The sequence below is a fragment of the Chinchilla lanigera genome, unplaced genomic scaffold, assembly GCF_000276665.1.
Source record: "Chinchilla lanigera isolate Chin_1 unplaced genomic scaffold, ChiLan1.0 scaffold00019, whole genome shotgun sequence".
Classification (NCBI taxonomy): domain Eukaryota; kingdom Metazoa; phylum Chordata; class Mammalia; order Rodentia; family Chinchillidae; genus Chinchilla; species Chinchilla lanigera.
In genome coordinates this window covers 6,696,924-6,705,487 of record NW_004955420.1, presented here as the reverse complement: position 1 = coordinate 6,705,487, position 8,564 = coordinate 6,696,924, and the positions used below count along the sequence as shown (strand labels likewise).

At 40.4% G+C, this 8,564-nt stretch overlaps 1 protein-coding gene across 2 annotated transcripts in view; it reads left to right on the top strand.

Moving 5' to 3' along the window:
• The first annotated feature begins 6 nt into the window (after positions 1–6).
• Positions 7–8,564, top strand: part of Tbl1xr1 (transducin (beta)-like 1 X-linked receptor 1) — a 158,953-nt gene continuing 150,395 nt past the window's right edge. For both annotated transcript variants that reach the window (XM_005383024.1, XM_013513515.1), the window contains exon 1: positions 7–100. The gene's annotated coding sequence lies outside the window, so the exon portion shown is untranslated. The remainder of the gene's footprint in view (positions 101–8,564) is intronic.

Below are 8,564 nucleotides of genomic sequence, written 5' to 3'. Positions count from 1 at the left end.
GGTGCGACGGCGCCCGCGTCCGCGGCGGGAGGCGGTGGGCAGCGCGCTTTGAAGTTGGGCTCAGAAGTGTGGCACTGGCAAAGTTGCTGCCCGCGTGCTGGTAAGTTTCGGGCGGCCCGGAGCCCCATTCTCTCCGACGGCGTGCAGGCCACGTTGTGCGGAGGTGGCTTCTCCGCAACTTCCTCTTTGCCACCGGTGTCAAGTTTTTGTTTTTCGGTTTTTTATTTTATCTGTTTTTTGAACGGGAGCGGACTTCGATTTGAGTGGATCGTTGACCGTCAGTGGCAGCCCCGGGGAGGCCACGCGTGTGTTACCGTGCTCAGTATTTCTCAAGTTCTTCATTTGTTGAAACACACATCTCAGTGCCGCGGCGCAGGGCACGAAATTTGGGTTGTGAAAATGCTGTGTTCGTGTAGGGTTCGGGCTGTGCTGGCCGGAGAGAAACGCTGTTAGGTTATCTAACCCTGTGAAATAATTCTGATGATTATACACGGGAAGCGTTTGAACCTAGGGAAATTAGATTTCTTCAGTGTCTGGAGTGTACAGTAACTAAAATTTTGGACTTTGCAAGCGTCAGGGATGAAGAGTTTTAGTACCTATGTGATTCACGGTTGGCTTAGGGAAGTGCACTGTGGGCTTTCTTGTTTTCCAGTCCTGAACCTTGTGCTGATCCAAACATTTTGTTAATAAAATATGGTGGGTGAAATAATGTGTTATTTTTAGCCTGACTCTTTAGACTGCACGCACCCCTCCCCCAATATAATTATCTTTTTCTTCTCCCCCAAAGACTCCTTCACAAGTTTGATTAATACAAGGCTCTATCGTGGTGTTTTTATCCACTTACCCAAAACAACGTCCAATAAATATTCTTACTACACACTGAAGACAGCCAGTGAGTTTTCGAGCTTCCCAGTGTGATCTGTGATCATTTTTGTTAAGGAAGACCCACAGTCACTGGTCTATTTCAGAAATCCTGGCTTCTTGGCACTGCGTGTGCTCACTATTTTAATAAGTTTATGGTCTGGGAAGTAGGGCAGCTTTATCTCCATGAAAACATCGTGTATGTGGGATTGTCTTCTGGGAGCCATGGCAGGGCTCCCAGTTATCATTGAGAGTTCTAGAAATAGTTTGCCTATGGGGGAGGGGTGGCAGAAAGAAAGTATGCCTAAGAGTGGTTAAGCATGTGATGTGTGTTTATATTTTGCTTTTCTGTCGAGGTTTTCCTGTTTGTGTGGATATGGGGGGTGCGTTTTGTTTTTCATTTCTGCTGTACGTAGTCACAATTATTAAATCAGTAGCTGGGCTTTTTTTTTTTTTTTTTACCATTTGCATGGTTAGATTCAGATCTATAGAATTTAGGACAAAATACAAAGTGTGGGGGATGAAGACAGTATGTGTATGAAAAAAGTTTCTTACCTTGAAGGGAGTTAATTAAAGTCTTAACAAATGGCTTAAAAATGGTTGCAAAGCTCATCATAGGTTTAAAACATTTTTGTTCTGACATACCACCTTTGGTGTTTAATGTGGAAAACCCAGTTGGCAAGTGGAATGGCACCTTACGGAGATTGTAGTTTGGTATTAGTTGTGTCAGGGAAGTGTTACACATTTTAATAACTTTTTATATACAGTTTGTCCAGGAATCTTTTTGAGACTAGTGTTCTTAAAATCTTTCTCATGATTACCATGATACTTGTCTACCAAGAAATGAGTGCTTCCTGTGCAGTGGGAGCCTTTTAAGCGGATGAGGGGAAAGGGCCGTAAACAGAAGGGCTACTGATAAAGGGAGATGTGATTAATAGACCTTTGGAACATCAACCTGTTGAATAAATACGTTAGTTCCTACAGCGATGCAGTATAAGCACAGCCTGGTTAGAGTAGCTGAGTAGCTGACAAAGGAATCCCCCTTCCGCAGCTTTTGACAGGGTTACTAAGAAGAATTTCTGATTTACCACATTTAGATGGAGTGATGTGAAAAATTTGTTGTAGTTCAATTTTGGAATTGTTTATATAAAAATATACAAGAATATGAATTGGGGGAGGTTAGGGAACGTATGACAAAACATCGGCCTTCTCTGGGACTTAATATTTTATTTCTAGAACATGTAGATTTGACTCTTCACAGGTAATATTTACAGTGTTAAGTCACTGAAATGCAAAAAACAAAAGCAGCTTACATGAGATTTGTAATTTGTACTCAAACATTTCCATGGTAGAGAAGGGTTTGGGACTCCACGGTCATATAGTAAAGAAATGGGTCTTCGAAGGACAGACCACTCCACCACCAACAGTACCTTAAAGTTAAAAAACAGCAGCAGCAACAGCAAAACTTCTGTGAGAGACCTGGGGATTTGGCTACTTACTGTCTCTGGCATTGAGTTCAGTAAGAGTACAATAAATACCCTTTCACTCTAGAGCCAGAGGAAAGGGATTCAGCCTAGGCTGCCCTGTAGGTGGTGTGAGGTGCTTTCTGTGTCACTTGTACCACAGGCTAATCCTATGAGGTCGATAGTGTTGGGCTTTATTTGTGGATGATGAAACAGAGATGCAGAGGATTTAATTCACTTGGTCAAGGCCACAAAATGATTAGAGGCTGCACCAGTACTCAGACCTAGATCTGCCTGACCCCTAATCCGTGTTCTTTCTAGGTGAGCATATTCGTGACAAAATTTCATAGCTGTTCTATCAGGGTTGGTGTGTAGTTAGCTTTATAAAAAGCTCGTGCTTTTAGTCAAGTTTGTATTTCTATAGTTGGGCCTCTGTACTAACTAGGTCAAGTGATTGCATGGATAAATGAAATTCCTAAGGTTCATATCACTGTGGCTAACTCCCTAGCACTATTTAATAAGATGCAATCTTCTTATAAGCTGCTGTATTTTCTACCTTAAGATTGGTGGTGAGGGGGAAAGAAGCCTCTAGGAAATACTGCCAGCTTAGTTAAAATGTGCCATGTTTTAATTTTCTTTCTTTTTTTTTTTTCCGGTACCGGGAATCGAACTCACGACCTTGCGCTTGGCAGGCAGGCGCTGTGCCGCTGAGCTAAATCCCCAGCCCCACCATGTTTTAATTAAGGTGGAAAAGCAAATAAGTGTGTGCTTAATTATCTGAGAGCAGATATTCCTGAAAACTTGTGTAAGAAAAGTCACGTAAGTTTCTGTATTGTAGTACAACTAGAGTCTTTGCAGGGAGCTACCTGTGTTCAAATTCAGGCTGTATTCCTTACTGGCTGTGTGACCTCGGGCAGGTGATACTTGCTTTGTGCTACTTTCTTTACCTGTGCAAAGAGGAAAATCTACTTCACTGAGTTGAGACATTTAAGTGAGTTAATGTGTGTGGGCTTGACATACCAAGCATTTTAGAGCAGTAACTACTGCTGATGGGTTTGCTTTTGAAGTTTGTTTCTTTGTATTTCATTTTAGTTGTTCTTAGTTTTAGTGGGGGCATAACGCGTGGCAATTCTGTTTCCTGAGTTCCACGGCAACATAGTTGAACTAGGTTTAGCATGATTTATTTACTCAGAGAAGTTGTGATTTAAGAGTTACACACACCGTGGCGAATTAGGTGGATGTTGTCAGTGGGCCCTGGACATAATGACTGGATGGATGTTGGTGCAGTGGTGCCTTATTGCATGCTTTTGCCACTACTCCGTCAGTTAGGTTTGTATTTTTAAAAATTAGCTACGTTTGAAACATTTTTGAACTCTGCGTTAAGAGGAACTGGATACAGCAGCATGGTCTGCCTTGCAGGTTGGAGCAATGTCTGCAGGTTGGTCCCCTCCCCCTCTTCTTTCCTTTCTCCCTCTCTCCTTTCCCTGCTTTCTCCCCCTTGCCCTGGCCCTTTTCCTCTCTCTACCTGGAACTGAACCCCGGGATATCACATTGAGTGAATCTTATGCCTCTCCAAAAAAGTTGTTTTGAGGAAGAGGCTCCCTAAATTGCCCAGGCTGGCCTTGAACTTGGGATCTTAACAGTCTCAGCCTCTGCACTACAGGGATTACAGGCATATACCACCATACCTGGTTCACCTGAGTTCTTGTTCCGTATTTTCAACTCTGTCAAGCTCTCTCGTCTAAAGTGCCTGTGAACCTTGATTTATTTTCACTTCCCATTCTTCTTAAAAATGCTTTTAAAGCATTCTTAATTCAGTAATATTCGCTACTGATAGAGTTCTGTGCGTCAGGACGATACTGGGGCTTTAACAAGTACTTAGGACAGTCCCTGCAGCTGATATTCTAAATTCAACAGTGAGGAAATAAAGGTTCAGGTAGTAAAGGGGCAAGAGTAGGGATGTAGGCCCCGCTTGGCTCTCTGGTAGGTCGATATTCTTACCCAGCAGTCTGCTGTCCTCACTGAAGGACAAGTGAGTGGTTTTAGGTTTGGGTTATTGCATTAATTTTCTAGTTGGTTGTCCTGAGCAGCCTTTCTTTTCGATCCTATCTTCCATAACTACTGACTGTGTAATTTATTTGAAATACTAGTTTCATCATGTCAGCTTCCCTCCTGGAGAACCCATAGTGGATTCCTTTTGCCAACTGGATTGAGTTCATATGCTTCGGTCTGGCTTTTAAAGCTTCTTTCTACCCAGTCAGCTTTATTGCCCACTCCTCCCAACTGGGGTGGATTCTTGCCTGCCTCTCCTATTCTGCAGTTTTTCCATGCTCATTACTTCTCTGGTTTTGTTTGTGCTGTTCCTTCCCTTTGTCCTTTTTATAGCTTAGTTTTAGCTTTGCATCTGTGAAGCCTTTTCTGGTATTTTGACTCAGGTTATTATTTCTCTGAGATACTGTTACATTTAATGACTAGAACAAATCCCATATCTAGTCATTCTTTCATGGGTATGTGTCATGTTGCCTCAACTACATATTATGCCTCTTGAAACAAGAAAGCATTTTTCTTACTATTTGGCAGAGTTCTTGGTTTTTGTGTGTGTCAGAGGCTCTGTACCATTTTCATGTGCAGGGCTTATATTAACAAGGCTGATATTACCATGAGAGCAGTGATAGCCTTGTTCCACTGTTGGTGGTGTGACAGAATGTGTCTTGAATTAGACTGCCAAAGTGTATGTGTATTATTCACATTTAACTGTTTACTTCCATTGTAATCTGTCAGAGTTGACAAGGAAGAAAGTGAGATAAGTTCTTGGAGTTAAGTGCAAATGGGTAGATTTGTCATTTTGATTCTAGTACAGTGTATATAGTAGCAGGGGTATTGAGGCAAAACCTAGTTAGGAGCCATGTCACAGTAGGTCAACTTCAGTTGCGGGGAACCCATGATACGCGTGTTGTTTTTCTTTTAAGACAAATGATAACATACGAATTTTTTCTAAAATGTCAGTTCAGGTTTAATTGCATATATTGGCACTTTGCAATAAATAAGTGGTTTGGGGTTGCAGTTTGGACACTCTGAAAGGTTCCCCATCACTGATTTACTGGTTATACAGGTTGAGTATTCCTTACTGGAAAGGCTTGGGACCCAGAAGTGTTTAGAATTTTAGATTTTGTCAATTTTAGAATATTTCTGTAAACATAGTAGGATATCTTTGAAGGGGACCCAAGAGTAAATGTGAAAGTGAGTTACCATATACACATTGTACACATCGCCTGAAATAATTTTATACAGCATTTTTATTGCATCGTGTGAGATGTCCTGTGTGGAATTTTCCACTTGTTGGATCATGTTGATGGTCAAAATATTTTGATTTTGGAGTATTTGGATTTTCTGATTAGGGATGCTCAGCCTGTATGTGTGCTAGACATCATATTGTTTATGGTCTTGGATTTCATTTTTATCTTTAAGGCTGTTTCCTCATTTTTTTTTTTAGTAGTATGTTTATATAAGGTCGTGGCTTTTTGTTTTTATTTTTTGTGTTTTTTGAGATCAAACCCAGGTCCTCAAGCATGCTAAGCAAGCACTGTACCACTGCATTATATATACTCCTAGTCCTTGCTTCAATCACTCATTCATTCCTTTATTTATTTTGGTACCAGGAATCGAACCCAGGACCTTGCGCTTGCCAGGCAGGCGCTGTACCACTGAGCTATACGCCTGACCCTCCCAGTCCTTTTTACGTTGCATTTTGAGACAGGGTCTCGCTAAATTGGCCAGGTTGGCTTCAAATTTGTAATCTTCCTGTCTCAGGCTCCTGTGTAACTGGGAATGTAGGCATTTAGCACATTGTTTGGCTAAGATTGTGTGTTTAGCTTTTTCTCTACTACCTCATTCTGACCACGTTGAAATCTCATTTGAAGCATTACTGTTAATGTGTTAACACTGAGTATGGGATATTTCCATTATACAGTGTGAATGGGTTTAATCTATCAGAAGAATGTCATTTTTACCATCTCCTTCAGTAGGTTTTTAGTGTAGGGCTGTGCCATATTAGTTCTAACCAGCCAGGGTAATCGACTCTAAAGGCAACTAATTTGGTGTTATATCCTTTCAAATTTTTTTTTTGGTACCAGGAATCGAACTCAGGACCTTGAGCTTGCCAGGCAGATGCTTATGCCACTGAGCTGTATCCCTAGCCTTTTAATTACATTAATACAGTAAAGATTTTCAGAAATAAGATAGCAATCTACTTGATATTTTTGTTTTGTCTGAGAACAAAGGCACCAATTCACACTTTTATTTCTTTCTCTTTGTCCTTTTTAGTTCTCTAAAGGGTAGGACCTGGTAAGGAAGCAAGCTGTGATTCAGTTTTCAAGTGTGATGTTTAGTGTTTTTGTTTTTAGCACGTATTTGTTAGACTAGTGGGTAGCATTCTAACATGGATCCAATAGTAAGCCATAAGAGAGTTTTTAAATAAGGTTCTGCAAAACCATGGTTGTGTGGGGAAATCTTTCGGCTTCTATAAGAGGTATGTATCAAGATGATAAGATGAGCCATGTATGATGTTGCAGACCTGTAATCCCAGCTATTTGGAATTACAAGCAAGTTTCTGCTCAGCCTGGGCAGTTTAGTGAGACCTTGTCTGAAAAATGAATTTAAAAAGGATTGGAGGTGTAGCTCTGAGGGAGTGCTTGAATGAAACTTTGATTTCAGTCCTTGGCACTGCCAAAAAAAAACCAAAAAAACCAAAAAAAACCTAGAGTTTGTTCATTCAACCAGTAATTGAATGACTATGGTCAGTAGTTCAACTAATATATGAAAATTCTGAGATTCTGTCATTTTCATGTTTTTTGGTCAAGAATATCTGCCTAAAAATCTACAGATTAGAGTAGTAATGTAGCAAGCACTTGACATTAACAGTAAGCAAATACCTTGCCCAGATGTGTTATAGCAATAGCACATTTTGGTGGTTTTCTTCAGCTAAACATAGAACACATCCTATGGACTGAGCAGAAGTGTTTTATGTTTTTCCTTTAATTTGAGCAGACTAATTAGGTAGAGTGTGTACTAATCTTACTCCATTTCTGTGTAGTGGCTGTATCATATGTCATTAACTCTCAGTGAAAGGCAATTGGGTCATCTACTTTGAGTTTCTGAAATAAGGTGATGGGAATGGATAATGAATTTCCTTAGTATTTTTCCCTTTTCATGTAATTTTTGTGGAATAGAATTTTTATATATGTCTGAAATTTAAAGTAGTATTTGTAGCTATATACTTCAGTATCTTTTTATGTAAAATATGGTACATACTTAATATTTTTCCCATAGTAAAGTGAGGGATTTTCTTTGAATTGCTTTTGTCATCTTTAAGCAGTGTACAGTCTATACAGTTTGTAGATTGGGGTACAGTATAGGCATTTTTTTTGTATTTAGGAAATAGAGTTTTCCTAGTCTGTGCAAAAACAAAGCTAACAACAAAATAGGCCCTCATTGGGATTAAAATTTTTTTTTTTTCTGGTACCGGGAATCGAACTCATGACCTGGCACTTGCCAGGCAGGCGCTGTGCCGCTGAGCTAAATCCCCAGCCCTGGGATTAAATTTTGACCTTAGATTTCCTTATCTTCTGCCAGCAGAGGTCTCCAGCTTTGATAGCTGGTAAGAAACGTTTTTGTGTGAATTGTTGCCTTACAGATTGGTTTAGCTTTAGTGCTTGTGACTTTCTTGATACTACTCTTAAAGGCTCTTATCATAGATAAGTGCAAATGAAAAAACAAAAGGACAGAAAAGCCGGTATACTCCGCTGTCATTTTATTTAAAAAGGGGAGCACAGAGGAAGAGAGGGTGCATAGCAGATTTATGTGCATATGTTGAGATTTACTCTGGAAAGATCCCTAAGAGACCAGCACTGGAGGTTGGGTTGGTCAGATCATTTTGTTACATGCGGGGACACTTACTTTCATGCAGAACTTTCGAACTGTTTGAATATGTCCCCCTCCCCACCCTGTGCGGCCCCCCCTGCCATGGATGTGCATCTTCATTATTATTATTTTTTTTTTCAGTTTTTCAATTTTCTTTTCTTTTTTGAGACAGTCTCACTATGTAGTTTAGGCTGGTCTTGAACTCAGTACGTAGCCCAGGCTAGCCTGGAACTCTGTGATCCTCCTGCCTAAACCTCCTAAATGCTGAAATTACAGGTGTTGCCCCCTTGCCTGGCCAGTTTCCATTTTTAAAATTTTTTT